Genomic DNA, 12,151 nt, shown 5'->3' with positions numbered 1-12,151 from the left:
TATCAAAAGATGTTCTTCAAATTCAGTACATCTGGCCCCGCCCGACTTTAGACTTTACTTACTTGTTGTATATAGCCCCCATATAAGCGACCCCCATATTTCAATTCTGGCTCTCTACCACGCATGGACTAACTCACAATTTAGAAAACGATGTTCGATTGTGGATGACATTCCTTCGTAGAAGTTTCTACGCAATCCATGGTGGAGGGTACATAAGATTCGGCCTGGCCTAACTTACGGCCGTATATACTTGTTTTAAGTTCATTTAACAAACGTACGCAAAAAAGGCAAAGAAACTTTCTCAAAAAATAATTATTCCAAAAACTAGGTCTTGGGTTCGATTCCTGCTTCGACCGGACCCTCTCAGTAATGCTGGCGACATTCATAAGTGTTTCAAAGCTTCTCTAAGTGGTTTCACATCAATGTATAACGCCGTTCGGACTTGGCTATAAAAATGAGGTCCCTTGTCATTGAGCTAAACATCGAATTTTATTTTATTTCTATATAAAATTTTGTCAATATTGTATTCCTATAGAAAATTTTGTAAAAATTATTTAAAAATTTATTTCTATAGAAAATTTTGTCACAAATTCATTTCTGTAGATAATTTAGTAAAATTTTTATTCCTTTCGAAAATTTAGTAAAAAATTTATTTCCATAGAAAATTTTGTCAAAATTTTATTTGTATTTAAAAATCTATTTCTGTACAAAATTTTGTCACAAATTCATTTCTATATATAATTTAGTAAAAATTTTATTTCTATAGAAAATTGTGTCAAAATTTTATTTCTATTTAAAAATTTATTTCTGTACACAATATAGTTACAAATTCATTTCTATATATATAATTTAGTAAAAATTTCATTCCTATAGAAAATTTTGTAAAAATTTTATTTCTATAGAAAATTTTGTCAACATTTTATTTCTATAGAAATTTTTTTCAAAATTTTATTTCTATTGAAAATTTTGGCAACATTTTTTCCATAGAAAATTTTCTCAACATTTTATTTTTATAGAAAATTTTGGCAAAATTTTATTTCTATAGAAATTGTTGTCAAAATTTTATTTCTATAGAAAATTTTGTCAAAATTTTAGTTCTATGAAAATTTTGTCAACATTTTATTTCTATCTACAATTTTGTCACAATTTTATTTCTATGAAAATTTTGTCAAAATTTTAGTTCTATGATAATTTTGTCAACATTTTATTTCCATAGAAAATTTTGTCATCATTTTAGTTCATTTGATACAAATTTTTCTATGCTTAACAAGCGGAATGAAAAAGTTAATATACCCTCCTTGTGGGGTATGCTAGTATGCTAGGGGAAACTTTTCCAACAAATTAAGACAAAAGTTTTATGCTAGACTTGCTAGGAGGGGGGAACATCAACAAACATGAGGAAATTTGTGGTGTCACTAATTTTTGGAATACTAACACCTGCTTCCGGACCTCTATGGCTTGTAATTTGTTCAAATGAGTGTGTAAGCATGCAATTGCCCTAGAGAGTTTTATTCAATTAAAGTTAGTAGAAGACATAGTTTTGGATATTTTTTTGCAATTATCTTTTTCTGTCTTAATGCCGTTGAAAGATATGCAGTTTTTAATTAAATCGATAGGTTTTTGTTTTTATTTGCATTGAATTAATATTGATTTTTTGCGAATTTTTTGTTTGTTTGTAGAAACCACTCATTGTTTAAGGCTATAGAAATTTGCATGAAATTGTGTGTGAGAATCTGGACAGCTGCATTTGCTATTAAATTGGATTGTTAAACTATTATCTGGAATAATTGAATAAGCTGAAAATATTTTATTCACGTTATTGTTAATATTGGAAGCTTTAACTTTTAGTTTTTTCTGGCTATATCAAAAGTTTGGCTAATACACACACTCTGGCTGCAGGATCTCAATTTCATTTTCAATTTATGACGCGAAAAACAAAAATTTTTTCAAATATGCGGCTTCTACATACACATAAACAGAAAATGCCACCAAAATCTTTTCAATTAAAAATTTAATTCAATTTTCAAAAATAATCAATTAAAAAATTAATTGAATTTATTAACATTTCAATTATGGTATAATAAAAATCAATTACAACAATTAATGGGGTCCATTAAATAAAAAACTGGATCATTCTCCACATTTCCTGTGAATTTCAATCCTTTGCCTTTTGATGAGAAAGGCAACTCCTCTTCATATTTTGACTACGTACAAAGAATTTATGTTTCCCGCCCAATAAATCGGCAAAAGTATTAAAAGTACTTAAGCACTAAAAGTACTTAAAAATGTGAGCACGTTAACATTTATTAAAATGTTGGACGTGGAGGCGATGCTTTCCCGAACATATACCGTAAAATGAAGCACGCTCTACGTTGTCTGTCAAGTTCATGTATATGTAAGTTTTTATACCCTCCATCATAGGATGGGGGTATATTAACTTTGTCATTCCGTTTGTAACACATCGAAATATTGCTCTAAGACCCCATAAAGTATATATATTCTGGGTCGTGGTGAAATTCTGAGTCGATCTAAGCATGTCCGTCCGTCCGTCCGTCCGTCTGTTGAAATCACGCTAACTTCCGAACGAAACAAGCTATCGACTTGAAACTTGGCACAAGTAGTTGTTATCGATGTAGGTCGGATGGTATTGAAAATGGGCCATATCGGTCCACTTTTACGTATAGCCCCCATATAAAGGGACCCTCAGATTTGGCTTGTGGAGCCTCTAACAGAAGCATATTTCATCCGATCCGGCTGAAATTTGGTACGTGGTGTTGGTATATGGTCTCTAACAATCATGCAAAAATTGGTCCACATCGGTCCATAATTATATATAGCCCCCATATAAACCGATCCCCAGATTTGGCTTGTGGACCCTCTAAGAGAAGCATATTTCATCCGATCCGGCTGAAATTTGCTACATGGTGTTGGTATATGGTCTCTAACAACCATGCAAAAATTGGTCCATATCGGTCCTTAATTATATATAGCCCCCATATAAACCGATCCCCAGATTTGGCTTGTGGATCCTCTAAGAGAAGCATATGTCATCCGATCCGGCTGAAATTTGGTACATGGTGTTGGTATATGGTCTCTAACAATCATGCAAAAAGTGGTCCACATCGGTCCATAATTATATATAGCCCCTATATAAACCGATCTCCACATTTGGCTTGCGAAGCCTCAAAGAGAAGCAAATTGCATCCGATCCGGCTGAAATTTGGTACATGGTATTGGTATATGGTCTCTAGCAACCGTGCAAAAATTGGTCCATATCGGTCCATAATTATATATAGCCCCCATATAAAACGTTCTCCAGATTTGACCTCCGGAGCCTCTTGGAGGAGCACAATTCATCCGATCCGGTTCAAATTAGGAACGTGGTGTTAGTATATGGTCGCTAACAAACATACCAAAATTGGTCCAATCACACAAAAATTGGTCCATATCGGTTCATAATCATGTTTGCCACTGAGCCAAAAATAATCTACCAAAATTTTATTTCTATAGAAAATTTTGTCAAAATTTTATTTCTAGAGAAAATTTTGTTAAAATTTTATTCGGTTCATAATAAAATTTTCATCATTGTCAAAATTTTATTTCTATAGAAAATTTTGTTCAAATTTTATTCGGTTCATAATTATGGTTGCCACTCGAGCCAAAAATAATCTACCAAGATTTTATTTTTATAGAAAAATTTGTCAAAAGTTTATTTCTATAGAAAATTTTGTTAAAATTTTATTTCTGTAGACATTTTTGTCAAAATTTTCTTTCTATAGAAAATTTTGTGACAATTTTTATTTCTATAGAAAATTTTGGGAAAATTTTATTTCTATAGAAAATTTTGTTAAAATTTTATTTCTGTAGAAAATTTTATCAAAATTTTATGTCTACTTTGTCAAACTGAATTATATACGTATTGGATCGATCTTTGTTTTGATTTAATATATACCACGTATGGACTTACATACAATTTAGAAGACGGTGTTAGGAGGTTTTAAGATACCTTGCCATCGGCAAGCGTTACCGCAACTCAAGTAATTCGATTGTGGATGGCAGTGTTTAGAAGAAGTCTCTACGCAATCCATGATGGAGGGTACATAAGCTTCGGCCTGGCCGTACATACTTGTTTACTTTAAAAAGTCTGGCAAGACGCCTGTGCAACTATCATAAAATTATGTACTGAGGTCCCATTTAGGGGCAACCCTCTACCTTCAATCTTCAAAAAATCTGGGTGAAGGAGCGAAGAGGGTCGCTTCTCAAAAACGGTCCAACGTTCCATGTAAATCGACGAAGTTTAGATTTTTCACTATTCCCCTTTCCCGATCTGTATTAATTTAATCACTTCCTCCCACGCTCCCTGTAAATTTCAAATAAATCGGAGATGTTTAGATTTTGCTCTACTTTTTTTATAGAACGTTCCTTTCCCAGATCAAATATCGAAAAATAAAGAAGTGGGTAGCACCTTCAACCATCCCTGAAAATTTCAAAAACATCACAAAGTGGAACCACGAGTTCGCCTCTCCATCAAAACATTCAATAAATCAGGTAAATTTAAAGTAAATATGAGAATTGTAGTTTTTACAATATACTAAAAAGTCTAAGACAGAGGAGTTCCCCCTACCCCACCAAATATCAAAATGTATATCTTTCAAAAAAGCAGGACAATGTGGAGGCATTTATGTATGCATTTAAGGAAAAATTCGGGCACAGTGGAGGTCCCCTTCCTGGGCTTCACTGTACTTTAAAACGAAGTCGGGCAAAGGAGAGGTTCCCCTCCCCGACTCTATAACGCAAACTAAAGTAACGGATCTTTGTCCATACGACAAATTCAACCATGAAATTAATTGATCCCATTATTAATTGTAATGTCTTCAATCACATAAATGATAGTATAAATTAAACATTAATTGAAAGTCAATTAAAAAAATAATTGATCCAATTAAAAAGGCAATTGATACTAATAACAAGAAGTATATACGGCCGTAAGTTCGGCCAGGCCGAATCTTATGTACCCTTCACCATGGATTGCGTAGAAACTTCTACGAAAGACTGTCATCGACAATCGAATTACTTGGGTTGTGGTATCTTAAAACTTCTTAACATCGTTTTCTAAATTGTGAGTTAGTCCGTACATGGTATGTATTAGACAATACGTAGAGAGTCAGAATTGAAATATGGGGGTCGCTTATATGGGGGCTATATACAATTATGAACTTGATATGGACCAATTTTTGTGTGATTGGGGATCGATTTATCTGATGGCTACACTGAAAAAACAGTGAACCCTTTTCCATTGCAAAATGAACTAAACTGTAGTAATATTGACCATGATTTAGCCCTTAAGAATTTTTTCAACTTGTCTAGTTTATAATTTTCTTAAATTTTAGTTCATCTATAACATTGTAGTTTAGTTCATTTTTACAACACCATAAGATTTATATACCCCTACCAAGTTAAAAAGTCAGTATTATTTTGGTTTACTTGCTTATTTTGTGGGAAACCCAATAATAAAAATTGGTTAACAGTCTCTTTAAAATGTCGACGACTAAACTATTTTTAAACCAATCATTCCACAGTACAGAGAAATTAAATAATTAAAGGAACAACAAACCGTTTTACTATTATGAAAATTTTCATTCATTAAAATTAAACTTTCTTTAAGCAAAAGAACTTTATTATAAAAACTTATGATGAAAGTTCTTAATACAATGTTTTTTTGTGAATAAAAATTATGACCACGTGGAACATAAAGTAGTTCATTTGAACTCGCTGTTTGGACATTTTGACTTATCCTTATATTGTTTATTCATCGTAGGTAATTTTTTCACATATCTTGCTGGAAAAAATGGAAACAATAATGAAAATTGTTAAAAATTAACACCATGTAATGAAATATAATTTTTAATTCTTCATTTTAGCTTGTAACTTACCATATTTGGGGGCATTTTTTCAAATGGTGTAAGGAATTCAACATTTCTTTGGAAAACGTATCTCATAAAATTTGTACCTGTAACAGTTAGAGAAATAATGAAGTATTCTAAATAACTCATAAAACTGTTTTCCTATCGATGTGAAGAATATAATAAAATAAATATTCTAGTTGAAAGAAAGCCAAAGTTTTAATATAAAACTTACCAATTCTCTATTAAATTGTACGCTGAGGGGAAATATAAAAAGTTGTCCAAATTTATTTGGGTTACTCTGAAATTAAATATTTATTTTTTTCATTAAATAAAATTAAATAAGTTTTCAAAAAATCTAATGAGAAAAATAATAAGCATAAAAAACCAAATATTCTTGATAACCCTAGATAGTCATCATTCGTCAAAATGACGACACGTGATTTCATTTTCGATTTAAAATGCATTTTAGTTTATTGGGAAATGGTAAATTTAAGTTATACTAATTCGACCGTTTTATGAATTTTTGTTTCATACTACTTAAAACTAAATTGAATAGGAAAATAAATTCAAGTTTGGTTCATATTTTCGCTCACGATGAAAATTATAGCGTCTTGAAATCAGCAGTAGTCAAAATGAAGAAGGATGACGTTAATGTACAAAAAATAAGGATGACTGTCCAGGGTTAAAAGAAAGTTAAAGAATCCTTACCAATTCACTATTAAATTACAGGCAAAGGAGTACTAAAAATTTGTCCAAATTTTTAAGGGGTTATTCTGAAATTAAATATTTGTTTTTACATTAAAAATATTACATTGGTTTCCAAAAAATTTTATTAAAGAAATACTAAAATAAGGTATTAAAAACCTGTAATTTTGATGATAAAAAGGTCATAAAAATGTAAATATTCTAGTCGAAAAAGGCAATTTTTAAAAGAAAACTTACCAATTCTCTATATTTTAAATTTGTTCGAATCCATCTGGAGTTGCTCTGAAATTAAATATTATTTTTACAACAAAGAAAACCATTAAACTGATTTCCAACAAAAAATAATTAACAAATAATAATATACATAAAAAATATTCTTTTTAAAAGAAAGTCATATTAAAAAAAAATACTTACCAATTTATGAATAAACTATACGCTGAGATATAACAAAAATTTTCCAAATTCATCTGGAATTGAATATTATTTTTTTACATAGAATAATAAAAATTTCAATACACTTTCAACATATTTTCCTAAATATTCTTAATAACTTTTTTCTAAACTACTGATAAAATATTAATAACTTTCATTTAAAAGGTTTAATTAACAAACACCAATATATGTCTCAAAAATCCAAAATATTCCACGTCTTTATATTCCCTTGTTGCATACCAGCTAAAAAGATGCAACAGCCCACGCCAACGCCAACTATACAACTGAAGCATGCCAAACAAAACCAAGCAAAGCCAAAACATTCCTACAACAACAAAAACACATGTGCCTTTATTGAAAACAACACCTCATCCAGCCAAATAAACCATCCGCGAATAACAAACACACACACACACAAACCACTAAATGGACAAAAATAAAAACAACCCCACACTCATGTATACACAACAAAACTCAAGTAACATCATCTTTACATTAATCACATTCCACTATGCCGATAAAGATCTCTGTACTATGCATTAGTTCATAGCATCTGCTGACAATTTACTATAAGAATAATATTCGTAAAGGCACACCAGTTTATGAACGATGAAACGTTTAACTTAAAATTTGCAAAATTTTCATGAAATGTTATCTACCATTTTTGACGAAAATGTCTATAAATTTAATTACATGTGAACTAAAAATATTTCATTGGGTAATTTTTTACCAACAATTATTAACTATAGGAATTGTCAGTAAGAAATTCCTATCCACTTTCAAGTTCATTTTTCGTAAAAAAATATTTTCTCATACAAAAACATCTTATAGTAAATTGCACTTATTATTTAGAAAATACTTTACATTTCACAGTTAAGAAATTTTTTAAGGAAATTTCCATCGTATTTTGTAGGCCATGAACTAAACGATTGCTACTTAGAATTTGTAAAATTTCCTTTCGAGTAGTTAATTTTCGTTGAAGATACGAAAAATGAACTAAAATTCTGGAAAATTCTTATAATAAATTATTGTAAAAATCTTCTTAAATTTACGAGACACTTTTTTTCTGTGTATATATAACTATAGACCGATATGGACCTAGTTAGGCATGGTTGTTAACGGCCATATAGTAGCACAATGTACCAAATTTCAACTGACTCGTATGAAATTTGCTCCTCCAAGAGGCTCCAAAACCAAATCTCGGGACCGGTTTATATGCGGGCTATATATGATTATGGACTGATATGGACCACTTTTGGCATAGTTGTTAAATATCATATGCTACCACCACGTACAAAATTTAAACCAGATCGGATGAAATTTGTATCGGTTTATGTGGGGGCTATATATAATTATGGACTGATATAAACCAATTCCTGCATTGTTGTTGGATACCATATACTAACTTCAGGTACCAAATTTCAACCGAATCGGATGAATTTTGCTCTTCCAAGAGGCTCCGGTATTCAAATCTGGGGTCCGATTTCGACCAATTTTTGTATGGGTGTTTGAGGACCCTCTTGGTCTTCCAAGAGGCTCCGGAGGTCAAATCTGGTGATCGGTTTATATGGGGGCTATATATAATTATAGATCGATGTGGACCAATTTTTGCATGGTTATTAGAGAATATATATTAACACCATGTACCAAATTTCAGCCGGATCTGATGAAATTTGGTTCTCTTAGAGGTTCCGCAAGCCAAATCGGGGGATTTATATGGGGGCTATATATAATTATGGACCGATGTGGACCAATTTTTGAATGTTTGTTAAAGACCATATACGAACACCATGTACCAAATTTCAGCCGGATCGGATGAAATTTGCTTCTCTTTGAGGCTCCGCAAGCCAAATCGGGGGATCGGTTTATATGGGGGCTATACGTAAAAGTGGTCCGATATGGCCCATTTGCAATACCATCCGACCTACATCAATAGCCACTACTTGTGCAAAGTTTCAAGTCGATAGCTTGTTTCGTTCGGAAGTTAGCGTGATTTCAACAGACGGACGGACGGACGGACATGCTTAGATCGACTCAGAATTTCACCACGACCCAGAATATATATACTTTATGGGGTCTTAGACCAATATTTCGATGTGTTACAAACGGAATGACAAAGTTAATTCTGAGTCGATCTAAGCATGTCCGTCCGTCTGTTGAAATCACGCTAACTTCCGAACGAAACAAGCTATCGACTTGAAACTTGGCACAAGTAGTTGTTATTGATGTAGGTCGGATGGTATTGCAAATGGGCCATATCGGACCACTTTTACTTATAGCTCCCATATAAACCGACGCTCAGATTTGGCTTACGGCGCCCCTTGGAAGAACAAAATTCATCCGATTCGGTTGAAATTTGGTACGTGATGTTAGGTTAGGTTAGGTTAGGTTGTAGAGGGTGACATCAATGTTCTTGTATTGATGCCCACTTAGACCAGTATAGGTCCATTGTGATTTTTCAATCTTTCTCCTTCCGATGCGGTCGCTTTGTCCCAGAAACTTCCACTTGCTCGTTCTCTTTGAAAGAAATCTCAGAATAACCAACCAGAGGCCCTGATGAATGGAAGTATGTTCCTTAAGCTGCACTCCCGCAGATCAGTGAGAGCCTGAAAGAAAAAGGAGCCCAGTATCTTGTTTCTTCTAAAGGATAAAGCTGGGCACTGACACAGGAAGTGGTACGAGTCCTCCGTAACTTCCGGGTCCAGGCACCATCTACAGATATCATCGTCTTTAAGTCCTATTCTTACCATGTGTTTCCCAAGTGTGTTGTGTCCTGTTATGATACCAATCAATGGCCATAATTCCTCTCTGTTCATCGACAACAAAATTTCACAGTTCCTACGTTTCTTTTCATCCCATATCAACTTGGTTTGCTCGCAACCATCCGAAGAGACCCAGCGTCTTCGCCATTGCTCATCATATTTAACCTCTATCCTGTAATGATAAGAATATAGTGGAGGAAAAACGTCCGCTAGGACGTTGTTTTTTCCACGAGCACCCTCCTTAGCCAGTACATCCGCTTTTTCATTTCCTATTATCCCATAGTGCCCAGGTACCCAGCACAGAGTTATATTATGCTGTTCAGTGAGAACCTTGAGTTCTCGACGACAGCGGCTGGCTACCCTAGACCTTATGTCAGCACTGCACAATGCCTTTATAGCTGCCTGACTGTCGATGAAAAAGCTGATATCGCTTCTGAATAACGGCCTCATCAATAGCGACTCAGCAGCCTTCGTGATCGCGGAAATCTCAGCCTGAAAAATACTGCAATCACTATCCAGCGTGTAAGACTCTCTTATTCCTAGTTCACTACAATAGATTCCGCTGACCGTTCCTTCCTCCATATTTGATCCATCCGTATACATGTTCAGGGTTCCGAAAGGTATCCTCCTGTCTTCCCACTCTTCCATACTTGGTATAATGTATGTCGGTTTGTGATGATAAACATGCTCCGTTGCCATATGGTCCGTCTCTCTATACTGCCCGGCCAGAATTTCAGTATGCCTGCAGGCTGTCCTCTCCAGCGTGTTCAAGCTCCTAAGTCTCAGAAGTGTCAATTCAGCCGTCTTCCTTACGTGTAAATCGAGTGGGATAAATCCCATCAGTAGCTCCAGAGCGGCAGTGGCTGTGGTCCTCATGGCACCTGTCATATAGATGAGTGCAGTCCTATTTACCCTATTTATTCTCGATATATGATTACGTGATGTTAGTATATGGTCTCTAACAACCGTACAGGAATTTGTCCATATCGGTCCATAATTACATATAGCCCCCATATAAACCGATACCCAGATTTGACCTCCGGTGTCTTTTGGAGAAGAAAAATTCATCCGATCTGGTTGAAATTTGGTACGTGGTGTTAATATATTTAACAACCATGCCAAAAGTGGTCCATATCGGTCCATAATCATATATCGCCCCCATATAAACCGATCCCGAGATTTGGTTTTGGAGCCTCTAGGAGGAGTAAATTTCATCCGAGTCAGTTAAAATTTGGTACATTGTGCTAGTATATGGCCGTTAACAACCATGCCTAACTAGGTCCATATCGGTCTATAGTTATATATAGCCCTCAGATCAAATCGATCCCCAATCACACAAAAATCGATCCCCAATCACACAAAAATGGGTTCATATCAAGTTCAGAATTGTATAAAGCTCCCATATAAGCGACCCCCATATTTAACTTCTGGCTCTCTAAGTACCGTGCAAAAGTCCATACCGATTCGTAGTTATTTGTGGACTTACCTATTCATACCTTTTTTTCTAATATATATCACGTATGGACTAAAGGTAGAATTACATACCATGCGTTCAATGCGTAGAATGCGTCCGATGACTGAAGAGTTGAAATTACTATTTGAAATCGGATTGACGCATGGTGTGTAATTTAACCTTAACTTACAATTTAGAAGACGATGCATCGTTCCACCTAAAATTCTAGAGCAGCGTTTGTACTAAAAATGAGAATAAAATAAAAAAATAGTTTTTTAAAAAATTGAAAAAAAAAATTTTTTTGAAACTTCATCTTTGACCTACAAAATTATGGCTAGAGACGGCTCAAAACACCCATGGCTACTTTTTTATCTAATTGGACAATTCTTATTATGTCTGAATCATTAAAACACATAAAATTCATTTTGATTTTTTACCGGCTAGACCCTGCAAATAGCTCACTGTACGATGTTAAGAAGTTTTAAGATACCTTACCATCGGTAAGTATTTATTACCGCAACCCAAGTATCTCGATTGTGGATGGCAGTCTTTCGTAGAAGTTTCTACGCAATCCATGGTGTGGGTAAATAAGATTCGGCCTGGCCGAACTTACGGCCGTATATACTTGTTGTGATTGATTTTTGTTTCAATTAAAAAATTTGTTGAATCAATCAAATTTTTAATGGAATATTTTTTAAAACTCAATTAAGACTTTAACATAATTGGAAAAATTTTCGTGAATTTTTTTTTCTGCGTAGTTTAACAAAAAAAGTGGAGCAAAGCGGAGGTCCCCCTCCTCGACCAAATATCGAAAAATAAGGTAGAACATCTTTGTCTAGACGCCATCCCTAACCTTTCCCGAAAATTTCAACCAAATCGGAGAACTTAGCTCC

The 12,151-nt window shown here is 33.8% G+C and overlaps 1 long non-coding RNA gene across 1 annotated transcript; it reads right to left on the bottom strand.

Annotated features, from left to right (window-relative positions):
• Positions 1 to 5,933: 5,933 nt before the first annotated feature.
• On the bottom strand, positions 5,934 to 6,682 carry LOC142240152 (uncharacterized). The gene is made up of 3 exons (XR_012723179.1): positions 6,615 to 6,682; positions 6,139 to 6,204; positions 5,934 to 6,010 (listed from the first exon to the last, which is right to left on the bottom strand). It is a non-coding gene; the product is annotated as an uncharacterized LOC142240152 (long non-coding RNA).
• Positions 6,683 to 12,151: the final 5,469 nt, after the last annotated feature.

Source organism: Haematobia irritans, chromosome 5 (genome assembly GCF_050003625.1).
Source record: "Haematobia irritans isolate KBUSLIRL chromosome 5, ASM5000362v1, whole genome shotgun sequence".
Classification (NCBI taxonomy): Eukaryota; Metazoa; Arthropoda; class Insecta; order Diptera; family Muscidae; genus Haematobia; species Haematobia irritans.
This window is presented reverse-complemented; position numbering and strand designations above follow the sequence as displayed.